Genomic DNA, 15162 nt, shown 5'->3' on the forward strand with positions numbered 1-15162 from the left:
TTGATTTCATTTGAAAGGAGGCCTGTTTTCTTCTCCCAAAGGTGGGCCTTTATTAGCATGCATGTAAAAACATTCCAGGCATTGAAGAGTGTACAAAGACCTACTTATCTGAAATCTTGATACACGACACATATTCCGATATATGAAATTCCATAATGCACCTATCCCAGTAAATCCTAGGTTCCCTAGATTTGGAATCTTTGTTTACTTAAAATACTCCCTTGCCCTGCCCCCATTCCTTCTCTTAGGAGCTGAAAGCACAGCACAGCAGTGTTTGAATGGTTGCAAGAATTGTATTACCAAGACGAAACTCTGGACTTCTTATTTTTATCATAAAGAGGCTTCAGTTGTACAACTGCCTCGTGGCCTCGTAATGCCAAATACTTTTTGAGCAGAGCTTTTTACAAAGCCCAGTGTTTTGGTCAAACTCGCTGGAGGAAATTAGTTTGAAAGCACAATTCATCATTTGCACAAACGGCGACAGATAACATTGCATCTGCTTTTAAAAACCATAAACAACCAAAATTAAAAAAAAATAATTTCTTGCACATCGTCTCAGTTCTATGTTTACAAAGATTTCAGAGAAATCTTTCTGCCAGGTAGACCAATAGTTAAAAGCAAAGCACCCATCCTAGCCCATTCTATAAAATTATTGAGTTTCACAGGAGGGAAAACAACACTTTTTAGTGTTAAGTTTTTCAAAAATGACACTACCCTCTACCAAAAAAAGCAACACAAAGCTTCATTCTATTTTTCTACGTCTGTAAGGCTATCTTGCGCACCGCTCCGCTTTGGGCAACAATAGAAGTAACTTGACTTGCACGAATGAAATAAACGATTATTTGAGTGCTGTAGATAAGAAAGAACACAACAAAGAAATCACATTATTCTTATGCCAAATAGAAACTAAAGGAATTCCAAATCCTTTGGGATTTTGTTTGTTGCTGTTTTTATTGCTAACTCTCAACGTCTTAGCTTTTCCTCCAATCAGTATATTGCAAAATTCCAGCTTTTCTTTTTTAAAAAATCCTTTTGTGGTTTGAAACCGGCTTTGCAAACGCATATAGATATCCGTCTACACATAATACTTCACCTCCGAATTCCACTATGAATTCGGAAATTCCTTTGTTAGACAGAGCACACAAAAGGTGTGTTCCTTGAGGAAAAGGAGACCAAAAACCAGAAGAAAAACCTTTCCTTTATCTCACCATCAAAGGCCTTGCAAACCACTGCTAAACTGACAGCCTCCTGACCTGTGCTACACATTTTTCACCTCAAAATGAAGGTCGGCCTAGGCGGTTATAGAGTTTAATAGGTTACATTTGCTGGCTTGTTTTTAAAGGAATGATTACACTATTCACCACTAGCATTATAATTTAAAGATCGGTAGCCGAGTGACCAGCAAAGAAAATCCATCTTTTTGACATCAAAATACCGACAGAATTGGGATATTTTTTTTTTGTATTTTCCAGAAACATACCCTTGAAAGAAACCATACTCAGATTTAAATTAATATTAGCCTAGCAGAAATAGACCGAGGGGAGTTCTAGGAAAGGATTCCCCTTATCCTTTGTTGGTGATTTTATAAATAGATTTTCGGTAGCAAAGCCACATCCCCTTTCTTGACCCTTAGTTTGGAAATGCCTGCAAAGCGCTTTCACTCAGAGACCTGAATGTGGGGGACAAGGGGTGTCTGTCTGTGAAAAGATAAACTGGGGCATGTTAAAAATTTGAAGAGTTTATGCAAAAATCAACTCACATTGGGCAGTGCCAAACCGGAAGTGGCTGAGAGCGCTCCACCTACAGGAGGAACCCGGGGAGAGACGGAGAAGGTACCCAAACAAAGAGAGGAAATTATGTGATTGGCTACAGCCGACAGCTCAATCGGCTGCTTGTGACTGGGTGTCCTTCGCTTTTCCATTATGTAACCTTGAGGTATTTACAGGCTTAGGTTTTGATTTGCCTCCGTGGGCCACCTTGTCATTCGAGCCGCCTCACTCTCTTGGCCTCCTTGTTTAATTAATTTAACGGTTCAAAGTTGGGCATTATGTAGGAGGCCCCTCGATATCTGCATGGCTTCCTGAGTCCTGGCTACTCGTTGGATCGGCTGAGGTTTATCTCCTACTCTGCCGCTTTAGGGCCTCACTGCTGGAAAGCCAGCCCTTGCCCAGGGAAAGAGAAGGACAGGGACCAAGGAAAGTGGTGTTTTATGAACCCTCGAGAATCCAAGAAAAGGCAGACGTGTGGAGTTTGGTATACCAGCACAGAATCGTCTTCAGGAATGGTGGGCCAAAGGACAAGACCTGTTGAGAATTTTGTAAGATTTCCTACCGCTTTGTACCATTTACATCACATCTGAGGATCTTTGAAAGGAACTGGTGTTTGGGCTTGTTTTCGACTCTCCAAGCCTAAGAGAAGGGAGGGAAAGCTAGAAAGGTATCTGAGGAAAAGAAGGGCCATCCGGTTAATCTTTTAAGGAGGAGAAGAGAACAGGCGGGAAATGAAGACCCTGTTCCACCGGAGAAGAACTGGTCCTCTCCAGAACAAAGGCTCCCTGGGCAATGAGCTGTTGGAATCTTCATCTTTGCATCCGCCCCCAACACCCCCACCATCCCCACCAGTTAGCACAATGCCTTGTATACCCCACAGCTGAAGTTAACTAGTTACTGGGCCGCCTGGCTGGCTCACTCAGTAGGGCATGGGACTCTTGAACTTGCCTGGTGACTTTGAGCCCCACACTGAATATAGAGAAAAGGAAGGAAGGAAGGGAGGAAGGGAGGGAGAGAGGGAAGGAGAGGGGGCAGGGCAGGGGAGGGGCAGGGAGGGGAGGAAGGAAGGAATTAACCAGTTACTTGTGAACTAAGGAATGGGTAAGTTCACAGGCATCTAAAAGTAAACATGTCCCGTAGTAAATGTAAGAGCTTTTCCCACTGCAAGGGATACTACAGTGTTTTGTCCAGAACCTCTCTTCAGAATGTATGCCCCCATCCCCTAGCTGCTGCGAATGTTGGCTGCTGACCACTCACCCCTGAGTCCCTCCTGGCAAATCGCCTTGGTCCTGACTTGTGCCAGTTCCTGGGAGCTGCCTCCACTAAGTTTGCCCCACCCCCTCCAACCCCTGCCCCCAGGCCCTGGTCCCAGGTAGCAAGCAACCCATGTCTGGCTGCTGTAGAGATACAAAGGCTTAGGCCTCTTGCCCAATCTGGCCCCTTAGAAAAGGGGCCACCCAGTTCCAGAGCTCCCTGTGAACTGGCTGAGGCCTTGGTCTCTGTAGCTCTGTGGCTCAGTTTCTCATTCTGCCTAATCCTGCCTCACTCCCTCTCATATGTCTACCTCCAGAGATTTTCCAGAGCCTGTTTCCAGGCCACTCAGCCCCAGACACCCACCAAACCAGACCCATCTCCCCACCGACTCGTCTCTGATGACTCCATTCCCTCTCGGCAACTCCATCACTATGGGCTATGGATTCTACCTCTCAGGTATCTCATAATTCCAGTCCCTTCTCTCCACATCCATCCCCGGATTCAATGCCTAGCCTGTCGCTTCAGTTCCCTTTCCCTAGCTGATCTTTGTGCCTCCAACCTGGCCAACATCCAATACATTCTCTAGGAAACTTTCTAAAGATATCATCTTGCCGCCCCTCCGCTCCAACCTTTGCATTTCTCTCCGTTGAGTAGGGTACAGGCTCTGTGAATAAGGCAACCCCTTTGCCCATCCACATCCCTTGCCCCTCCCTCCTCCATTCCTACGTGCAGCCTCCTAGAACTTTTTGTTATTTGAATGAGACCTGATTGCTCTCACCATCAGGCCTTCTCCCTGCCATTTCCTCTTTCTGGGTGATCTCCCACCCTTCCCCAACCCCCTTTGTCTAACTCACTCCCTTGTGCTATCTTTAGGCCTCATTTATGTCCCTCATCTGGAGAAGTCTTCCCTGACCTCTCCCTCAACACGCAAGCGGAGTCTGGGTATCCCTGATGTGTAGCCCTGAACTATCTTTCTCACACAATATTTGAGGTGTATTTGGCCCTCTCTATGAGACAAGAAACTTGTGATATCAGGCACAATGATACTTTGGCTCACTGAGGTCTCTCCAAAGCCACCACACACAGAAAGACATTTAAAAATTAGGAGTTTAGAACATCAAGATTGATTAAACACCAGTGAGGTTGTTGATTTCTTTATCCAAGGACATTTGGAGATAAGAGATGATCAAGTACTTTACAATTTTTACTAAACTTAATGATACATTTATTTGATGCCAAAAGACCCAAAGCCACATCTCACTAGGGAAACATTGGTTATTCCTGGAAAGGTAGAAAATACAAACAAATGTTGAAAGATGAAAATAATAACCAGAAAATATGACTGCAAAATAAAATACATTCATTTGTCAGCAAACAGTTGGAAGACGCTTCGAAAATATTGCTGTAGATTTGAAGAAACACGTATTAGAATAAATTACACAGTGTGGGAGGATTGCTCTACTGTTGAAAGAAAAGTACAGCTATTTCTAACATGCCGCTGCTTAGGGTACATGTTTGATCCTGTTCCAGTGAGGACATTTCCAAAAAAACTTACTTTTTTATGAACCACTCAATAAAAAGTTAAGCAGAGAAGGGACAGTCTCAACAATAAATGACTTCTTTAGACAAAATAATATGTGCATGTAATTTTTTAAGGTTTATCATCATTATTATTTTTTTTTTTTTAGTACTCTCTACACCCAACATGGGGCTCGAACTCACAACCCCAAGATCAAGAGTTACGTGCTCTTCCAACGGAGCCAGCCAGGGGCCCCATGTATGTAATTTTTTTTAACTGTGTAACAACAACTAAAAAAGCAGCTTCTCTACAGGAATTTAAAATTCTGGGATTAAATTACAAAAATTCCAACACTCAAAATTCACCACTGAATCATTCACAGATAGCTACTGCAGCCAAGAAATTGCAGCCAGAAGTCTGTAGATAGCTACTGTCAGGGAAGAAGAATTCCCTCTGCTCTTCAAGATCCTTCTAGCTGGACTAAGAATAAAAATGACATAAGACAGATTAACAGGAGAAAATCAGATTTAATAGCATACATAAGGGGAATCCACACAGACTTGGAATTCCAGTGAGGAAGCATGATGCTTCCTACAAGCTAAGGACAGGGATAGGGTCTGAGGACACAAAGGGGAGAAAGACCCTTCAGGGGGAAAGTGAGAGGAGATGTTTGGAAAACAAAGGTTGCTCTGTTATGCAGATACATTTCTTAGGTAAAGAGGAATCTCTCTTAATACCTCTCTTCCTGGTACAGCGAGGCAGTTGAGGGGGAGGTAAAGAGCTTTTTCTGAATCAGCTGGGTTTGGATTGCTTTTAATTGGAAATAATGTTCAAGCCAATATGACCCATCTTGGGGTGGCCTGCCGTTGGCCCCTATACTACAGGATAGTGAAGTTAATTTCATTTTTAAAGGGCGGTAAGAAGGACTTTACAAGTGTCCCTTTACAGGGACTCTACTGCTCTTTGATTTTTTTAAAGATTTTTATTTATTTATTTGACAGAGAGAGAGCACAAGCAGGGGGAGTGGAAGGCAGAGGGAGAGGGAGAAGCTCGCTCCCCGCTGAGCAGGGAGCCAGATGCAGGGCTCGATCCCAGGACCCTGGGATCAGGCCCGGAGCCAAAGGCAGTCGCTTAACTGGCTGAGCCACCCAGGTGCCCCTCTACTGCTCTTTGAAAGAGAAGGCATGACTACTGGAATACTTTGTATCACGCAGTAGTTTGCTGTTATGGCAAAGAACTTAAAAGATGACTTATTCACTGTCCTTTTAAAAAAAGGAGTTTCAAATTTGCTGATCTTTTCTTTGTTAAATGCTGTCTATAATATGCTATCTGGCAGAGATATTTGTTAGAACAAAGAACGTTTAATCTGTCACTTTAAGGTAAAAACACTTTAACCACAAGAAAGAAAGTGACTGCTTTCAAGAAGAAACTCATGCTATGGAGAGAGCATTTTAGAAACAGATGTTTGGAAATCACTCATAGTTGGGTGCTAAAAATTCTGTATTAGTATTACCTTTGACAGCTATCAGATACGTACACTTACAATGTCATAAACAATTTTCTAAACCATTAACAACAGTTCCCAGATGAAGAGTTTCAGTGTGCTTGAGTCTATTTAAAATATAAAAATGCAAATGCAACATCTTCCAATTTTCCTTGCAGGAATGATGGACTGACTTGGGGAAACAGATTCATCAACTAAATGTCAACTAAACCTTATGCTTTGTTGGTAGGTGGAATTGAGAAACAAGCATTATGGGACACCTGGCTGGCTCAATTGGAAGAGCATGCAACGCTTGATCTCTGGGTTGTGAGTTCAAACCCCATGTTGGGTATAGAAATTACTTTAAAACCTTTAAGGAAAAAAAAAGAAAGAAAAAGAAAAAGAAGGGCATTATTATTAAGTATATTGTGAAAATAATCAACTTCTTCCAAGGGTACATAACTTTGTGAAGCATCTTTTCCCACTAGGACAGCGATGAGAACAACTAGGGTTGAAGTAAACTGAATTTAGAACAAAATCTTCAAATCGCTTTATCATAATACGTTATTCCAAGATTTCCAAAAAAGAAGCATGTTCAATATTCAGAATCTTAATGAGAGCGAAATACTTCATACTGCTACTAAAGAAAAGTAAATTTTTTTAAAGATTTTATTTATTTGACACACAGAGAGAGAATGAGGGAACAGTGGGGAGGGACAGAGGGAGAAGCAGACTCCCTGCTGAGGGAGGAGCCAGACCAGGGGCTTGATCCCAGGACTCTGAGATCCTGACCTGAACCGTCCAGGCGCCCCTAAAGAGAAGTAAATTGTAATGACATTGTTTGGTCCATCACAATTTCAACCTTCTTTGACTTCTTTTTTTTTTTTTTTTTTTTTTTATTTATTTGACAGAGATAGAGACAGCCAGCGAGAGAGGGAACACAAGCAGGGGGAGTGGGAGAGGAAGAAGCAGGCTCCCAGTGGAGGAGCCCGATGTGGGGCTCAATTCCAGAACGCCGGGATCACGCCCTGAGCCGAAGGCAGACGCCTAAGGACTGCACCACCCAGGCGCCCCTTGACTTCTATTTTTGTGTATAATTTGTAACGTAATGACGTATTAGCATAGTACTCCCTGTTTTGAATTTATAAGTGAACATATGTGTGTGACTGAGCCAGTGGGTTCAAAAAACGTCCTTGAGTGGGCAAGCTCAACTTCTGCCGGACACAGGGCAAACCCTTAGTTTCACTGCACTGACAGCCTAGATTTGGGTCTATAAATTGCATGTGGTGCCAAATGAACCCAATCTTTATGGAAAGGGGAAAAGCATCATGGAAGTTAAGGGAAGAGAGAAGTTCAAGAAGGGGCTGGTGAAAGGTGTCCCATGCAAAATCCCCAAAATGGAGAAAATCTTTCAGACCATCATTTCATTAAGGGAGACAGCCTCAAAGGGGCCAGAGGGTTTATTTTATGCCCCAAAAGAATGGGTCGTTCGTTAGTCCTCTTCCACTTAATATGCAGAAGGTATAGAGAGGGTAAGCTTAGTTAAAAGAATCCAGACAGATGGCAGCACCCGGAGGGGCTTATTCACTGTGCCCTCTGGAAAGCTATTGAGCTTTGTGTGGGGTGTCTAGTGCCTGACGTAGCTTCCCTGCTTGTGGCTTATGCTCTGAACTTCCCATGGCTACAGCTGAGGTGACAACACTGTGTGTCCTGCACTCGGATGGGCAAGATGGGAGAAAGAGGAGGGAAGAGGCGTGGCCAGAAAGGGAGGATCCGGGAACTCTCTGTGAGTGATGCAATCCCGGCAGCTTTTACGTTTGGTAAGAGGCTGAGATGGAAACTCGAGAACAGTGTGATGATGTTATTTACTGATGCTTGGATTGGGTTCACTGAAAACTTGGGTAGCGTCTGGAGGCGGGGCGAGGGGGTAATGTCAGGTCAGAGTTTATAGACAACTGGAAGGTGGGATTAAGGGGGGTCTCTCAATGCAGGAATTTGGCTAAGAGGTGTTAAGAGTCCAGGATTGGTGGAAACAGCAAGGAGAGGGATTTAAAGAATTTTAGAGCACAAACTCTGGTATCCTTTCCATTGAAAAGCTGATGGGTCTTTGGAGAAATTCATTTAAGAAACAATCAAACAGTTGGCTTGGGCAAGAGAGTTCTGGAAGAAGAAAGAAATGCTAATTAAGACAATGAAATAGAGGGGCGCCTGGGTGGCACAGCGGTTGAGCGTCTGCCTTTGGCTCAGGGCGTGATCCCGGCGTTATGGGATCGAGCCCCACATCAGGCTCCTCCGCTATGGGCCTGCTTCTTCCTCTCCCACTCCCCCTGCTTGTGTTCCCTCTCTCGCTGGCTGTCTCTATCTCTGTTGAATAAATAAATAAAATCTTAAAAAAAAAAAAAAAAAAAGACAATGAAATAGCAAAGTAATGTTAATGCAGATACGAAGGTGTAGCTTCAGTTCTCAAGGTACTGGTTGGGGTCGAGTAGCCAGTTGTTCCTTCTGGCGGGAGGTTAGAAGGGCAGGTGACTGGAGAAGAAAGAGAACATTCGCGGAAGTATCCCCAAGCCTTCCTCTCTGGAGCCTACCAAATAATAAAGCATTTGGATAAATAAGAAAAACCTCAATAAAAAGGTGTGGTCTTTTTATCCTTCGCAAATCCAGAGTCTTGCCATAAAAGAGGGGCAAATCTTGCTATCTGTAAATCCAAGACCATCACAGGACACCAGCATAATCAGGTAAGTAGGATTTGAGGGACGTACTGGGCAGATCTGGGAAAAGAATTGTGTTTTAACTTTTAGTCTCTTAACCTCTTTATTATTTTTTTAAAGATTTTTTATTTTTGGGGCGCCTGGGTGGCTCAGCGGTTGAGCGTCTGCCTTCGGCTCAGGGCGTGATTCCCGCGTTAAGGGATCGAGCCCCACATCAGGCTCCTCTGCTATGAGCCTGCTTCTTCCTCTCCCATTCCCCCTGCTTGTGTTCCCTCTCTCGCTGGCTGTCTCTATCTCTGTCAAATAAATAAATAAAATCTTTAAAAAAAAAAAAAAGATTTTTTATTTTTAGGCGCGCCTGGGTGGCTCAGTCGGGCGTCTGCTTTCAGCTTAGGTCATGATCCCAGGGTTCTGGGATCGAGCCCCGCATTGGGCTCCCTCCTCAGCGGGGAGCGTGCTTCTCCCTCTCACTCTCTCTGTTCTCTCTCTCAAATAAATAAATAAATAAACTTTTAAAAAAGAAAAAGGATTTTTTTTATTTTTAAGTAGTCTACACCCAACGTGGGGCTTGAACTTCCAACTCCAAGATCAAGAGTCACACGCTCCACCAACTGAGCCAGCCAGGCGCCCCTCCTAACCTCTTTATCTTGTGTTAAATTATTTCTGTTGTTTCTGCTAGGAAACTTGTCACAGAAGGAAGAAAACCTTCCTTTTTGATTACTGTTCCTAGCAAAGATGTGAATAAGCCCTTAAAATGAAATAGCAAATGCCCATGAACAAATAGAAAGCCGGGGAAGGCCTCCCTTCGTCCTAGACCTGTGGCTTTCTGGGTAGCATTTGGAAAACCATCCTTTCTCTGTTGTCCAGGGCACTGCCCGACTATGGATGTGACAGTCCCAAGGTGTACTTGCCAGTGTAATAACAGGGTCACTCACACTCATGCCAAACTCTGATGCCTGCAGGATGAGAGTGGAAAGCGGGCCTTCCATCTGATGACTGGCCTGCCTTTAGAGACCCCAGCGGGACTTCCCAGCATGGAGCGATGTCCCTAGCATAAGGTCGCAAAGGTCTCCTCCCTGCCGTGCCCAGCGTGGAGTTTGAGGCTGAATTCCATCCTCAGGCCAGGCTCAACAATCCCCCATACTCCCCTGCTTCATTCCCACTCTTTCTCCTCTTCCACCCAACCACCCGGACTTGGAAGGCATATGGCAGAATGAGCGAATGAGCGTGAACAGAACTGTGGGCTGACCCCACGTTAGAACAGCACACTTCAGTTACTAAGCGCCTGCTGGTGCAGAGCCCAAGTCTTGGAGCTAGAACTGGATCGCAGGACTGCTGCGGTCCAGTTCTGCTCCCTGGGATGCTCTTTCCACAGATACCTGCCTGGCTCCCTCCCTCACCTCTCCGCTCCACTGTCACCTCCTCCGAGGGAGCTTCTCTGACCCCAACTAAAAGGGCACCCTCACGTCTCCTTATATCTCCAGCTGGCCGTTGACTCTGCTTTATTTGCCCCGTAGAATTGCCACCACCTGGCTTTATTTTTAAGATTGCCACATAAAATACATGCCATCCTCAGAACCTACTTACACTAAAAAATCATCATCGTTCATCTGAAATTCAAATTTAACTGGGTGTCTTGTATTCTTCGTTGCTAAATCTGAGAGCCCTGCTTCTGTTGGATCTCTCCCTCCCACTCCAGTATAAACTCCACGAGGCGGAGATGTGTTCCGTCGGATTCGCTGCTCCAAATCCCCCACATCTAGTGTTCTTGGGCCTCGTCGGGCTTAGCACAAAGTAGGCACTCGTCAGTGTTACGGAATGAAGGAAGGAAGCACAAAGCGCTACGGGCACCGAAGACTTAATGCTAACAGGGCAAAGCACGCCGCATTCCCATCTGGCTTCCGCTGTCTCCTTGGAAAATTGTCAATTTTAACGGGGATTCCAAGGATGTAAACGTTTGCTTTCGGGTCCAGATACTGGATTAAGACCACCAGTACATACCAACCTGCCAGACCCCACGCAAAGGACGGCTTACAAATCCTACTGACACAAATCTGAATTGAGCCATAAATGTAGCCGTAAAAACAGAACCTTTTTTTTTTTTTTAAACATACCCCCTCTCCCTACCCATTCCTCGTCTAGCCAAGCATCCCCCATCGACAATCACAGGATTTCCTTCCCCAACTGCATTCAGTCTGCTACTCCTCCACTGAGCTCCGGTTCCCATAAGCTAGAAAACAAAACTACATCCATCAAATACTGTCCTCAACAGCTCGTCTTGAAAATGCTTGGACGTGTCTAGGGTGATAGTTTGGGCAGCTTCATTTGATGTTCTGACAACTGAGTATTGTTAGCTTTGACTCGGTTACTTAGAGGAGACTTTGTAATTCTCCCCCAATCACTCATGTGTATTTACTCAGCTAAGTAACTCTCGTGACCCGTGGCGTTCCTCGTAGGGGTCTCTTCCAGAGGCAGGAAGCCAGAGAGACGGTTGCGGCTCAGAAAGCACACCTTTTCCACCCAGCAGCAGGACATGGGTGCTTCTTGCCATGGTTTACACCTGAACAGTTTCCACCCAGAAGGAAACTTAAGATTTGTTTTCTTCTACCTGTTCCACACCCCCCCCCCATCTGGAGAAAAAGATTAAAAAAAAAACAACCAAAAAACACTTTTATTTATATAAAGATAGAAAACATCTACCTTTATATAAATAAATTGCCATGTATGTTGTTTTTCTAGCTAATTGCTCTCAGCTTTGCTGTGCCTCAGCCCTCCGGTGTAGTTCTGAGCAGTGCGTGTCTCGGGACAGCTTGAAGGAAAGGACCAAACACCAAGAGCAGAACGGTGGGCCACAGGAGGAAAGTGAGGCTAACAATTTAGATAGATGCTATTGAAAACCAGCCCAGAACATTGTAAAGACCCAAGAATCAACCCCAAAAAGAAAAAGCCAAACAGGTGCCAAAGCTAGCCAGCCAGGCGCGCTGGAGCGGTGGTTCAGAACGGAAATGCCAGAGAGGGCGTGCATGGCGCCGCTTTGCATTTGATCTCTTGGGAATCTATTAAGGTCTGTCCTACATAAGATGATTTCGGAAGTTCATCAACATTCTCCTGCCTTCATGGGCAAACATTCGGTGCCGAACAGCGCCTTTGCGCTCGCAGTGGTTGTGCTAGGACGCAGTGAAGGCTTCAGCGTGCTTTGGGTGCGCAGGACTCACCCTGGGCTCGAAATGACCAGTTGGCCAGTTTGTTCCACTTCCGTGGTTCTTTTGTATCTGTGTCTCCTAGTACCTCTCGGATTTTCCTTGAGCTGCCAGGAGTTCCTTCTGCCTTTCCTAGCCGACCTGCTTCCGGCCGCTCCCCCTTTTCTAATCAGCTATGGAAACCAAGTAACCAAGTTTGTAAGGAAGCAGGACTAACCTGAGAGGAGGAGCTCCAAGTTCCTGGAGTCACCATGTTCCGGCAGCTTCTAAGCTGCCCCTCCCCCGGCATTCCTCAGGTCTGTGTTACAGAGCCGGCTGTGCAAGCTGACTTAGCTGACTTCTTGCCAGGGGAGCTGTCCTAGCAGAGACAATACCCAACACTTACGGGGCACTTACTCTATGGCAGATCCTGTCAAAGTACTTTGCTCTGTACGTATTACCTCATTTAACCGACATTCTCTCACGTGAGCCTACGAGTTGGGTCCTGGGATTTATCTCAGTTTATAAATGAGGTTTTCTCCAGCACACAGCCTTCAACAAGGGACTCAGCACTCAATGCCAGGCAGTCTGGCGCCATGTTCGTTGGTCACTGCTCAAGATGGAATCCAAGCTTGAAAGCCCTGAGTCATGCACGGCCCTCCTTTAGCTTTCCCTCCACGCTCGAATTTTTGCCAAGCCTGTGGAACCCTGTCTTCTATCACTCTATGTCTTTTAGGACAAAATCCAAGTCCTTTATGTGGTTTATAAACCCCTCCCAAATCCAGCCCTCGCTTACCTCCCCAGGCTGTTCTCAGGCCCAAGTCCTCTGGCAAGGAACACAACCATAGTTCTTCAGGGTCTCCCACTTGGAAGAAAGTCTTTCTTGCCTTGAGAGCTCTGCACCAGGGCACTCAGATTCTCCACTTCTGCTGGGCCAACTGTTACTATTCATGTGACAGCGTGGAGGCCACTTCCTCTGGGGAAACTCAGAGGCCTCATCATTGACTTAGGTTCTCCAGCTAGAGCTCCACTAACACCCTCATGTCGCCCATCGTTGCCTATATTCCACATCACTAGGCTTGCTTATTTGCCTTTCTCCCTTGTGGCCTGCAGGCTCAGTGAGGGTAGGACCCTGTGTCTGATTCACTGTTGCATTCCCAAAGGGTAGCAAAGTGCCTGGCCCTTGGCAAGAGTAGCTGTAATCGTGATTCATTCAAGGCATTTATTAAGTACCCACCATACGCCAAGCTCTAGGACACCCCAGATTTTCTCACTCAGTCCTTATGTAATCTTCACAACAACTCACTCACTGGACAACCCAGTTTGTAGATTAGGAAAGTGAGATGTAGTTCCCCCTTTAAAAAGTAATTGATCTAGGTCTCAGTAGCTATAAAAAAATACATCTTTGTCCAATGGATACCTGGAGGCCCTGGTCGGCCTTGGAGGTTACCCGGCCTGGGATACCCCTGATGGAACTCAGAAATAAGGTTAAAAGTTTGCCTCCTTAGAGATGAACTATTAAAAAATATCAGATTAAAGTGTGAAATAGACAAAGTTCTCTAAGAGACAAAGCCTGCCAAGGCAAGACGAGACTGTACTCTAATTGAGGGTATTAGCATATCTAAAGAAAGAATGTGTCAATCACACGAAGGGGGGTGGTTAGCTTAGAACCTTGGGAAAATAAACCCCAGTCGGCATCCTTCTTTGACAGCGCCCACCCAGAACTTTCCCCGGCTGGAGGTGCCCGCTAATGCGGTGGTGTAGCCCGGCTCCAAAAGGATATGCACCAGCAGCTGAATCAGCCGCTTACCTCCTCCGCTCTAGTTCCCGCAACCCGAGTGCAATTCCGCTTCCGCCTGCGGGCAGAGGCTAATAATAGCTCCCACGTGTTTGGTCGGCATCCCGGGCTAGGCACCTTGAGTGCGCTCCTTGTTGTCTTTCCGTCCCACACGGCCCAGCTTCCGGCCAAGGAACCCAGGCCTTTCCGAGCCAGAGGACTTGCCCAAGGTCAAACTGCAGATACCAAGAAAGAGCTGGGGCTTGGATCCAGGCTCGCCCAGCTCCAGGGCGCAAGATTGCTTCGCCTCTTCCTGGCGCGGACCGCCCACGCGAGCATGCCTGGACTAAGGAGAGCTCTGTTTCTCTCTGTAGAAAATAACTGAGTTGGCATTCTGGTTTGTGCCCCTGCTTTATGCAGGGCTGGTTTCATGCACGTCTTCTCTGAGAAGCAAATCCATCTCCGTGTGTTGATATTGAACCGTCCACACTCCCGCAGACCTTCCTCGACCACAGCTCCTCCCTGCCATCCAACAAGTCAGAGGACCACAGACATGCTCCCATCTCGCTATGCTTTTCCTGTGTCCCTCCACCTGCCCTCCCGAGATCTCTCCTTTCAAAACAGCCTCCATCATTTGTGGGAGCTTGGCATCCCGCTACCGACTGAAGGTAGAATAAAGAAATGGGTGCTTTCCTCAAACTACTTAACAAAAAAACCATTGAACATCCCAAGTGTTACATTTTGGCCAATGAAAGGGATAATCCCATAGTAATTGTGGCAGGACAGTAGGCATAACCTAGGACCAGGATGTCTATTCACCCTATGCACTTGGCAGTGATGTGGGAAGCCTTAGTTCAGCCATTGTATTGCTGTGTGACCTTGGAAAAGTTACTTAACCTTTTAGCCTATGCACCGATGGGCACCCAGTTCATGATTTTAGACCTTTTTCCCCCTCAGATCTATACAGACAGGACTGCAGTGATGAGAGCAATGCAGTGAGAAAAATACGGGCTGAAACCTGGCGACCTGTTTTGTTCATTCCCTTTTTTCTGATCCCACCCCCTCTCCCAGGCTCTTCAAACACGCGCCAATGCCTCATTAAAGACCGAAAACCATCCTATTAGGTCCAAATGCATGGAAACATATTCATGATTATTCAAATGATCTACCGTAATACAGTATAATCAACGCCAGCCTCATAAATATTCATTTCCACTGTGCTAATCACTATGTAATCTCACAAAAGGGTGTACCTCTGTAATCCTCTTCCCTTTTGCCCTCTCCTCCCTCCTCCCTTTGTCTGATACTCTCTTCTCCACTCGTAAACCTCTGAAGGTCTTCCTAGGTCTTTGCAGTCTCATTCAGGGTAAAGATATTTCTGGTTCTGATCTAAAGTTTGCTTTATTTATCTCTATCATTAGCTTATTCCACCAGAAGTTTATCTTTGTAAAGTATGTCTGACCGAGGCCG

The sequence above is a fragment of the Ursus arctos genome, unplaced genomic scaffold, assembly GCF_023065955.2.
Source record: "Ursus arctos isolate Adak ecotype North America unplaced genomic scaffold, UrsArc2.0 scaffold_17, whole genome shotgun sequence".
Classification (NCBI taxonomy): Eukaryota; Metazoa; Chordata; class Mammalia; order Carnivora; family Ursidae; genus Ursus; species Ursus arctos.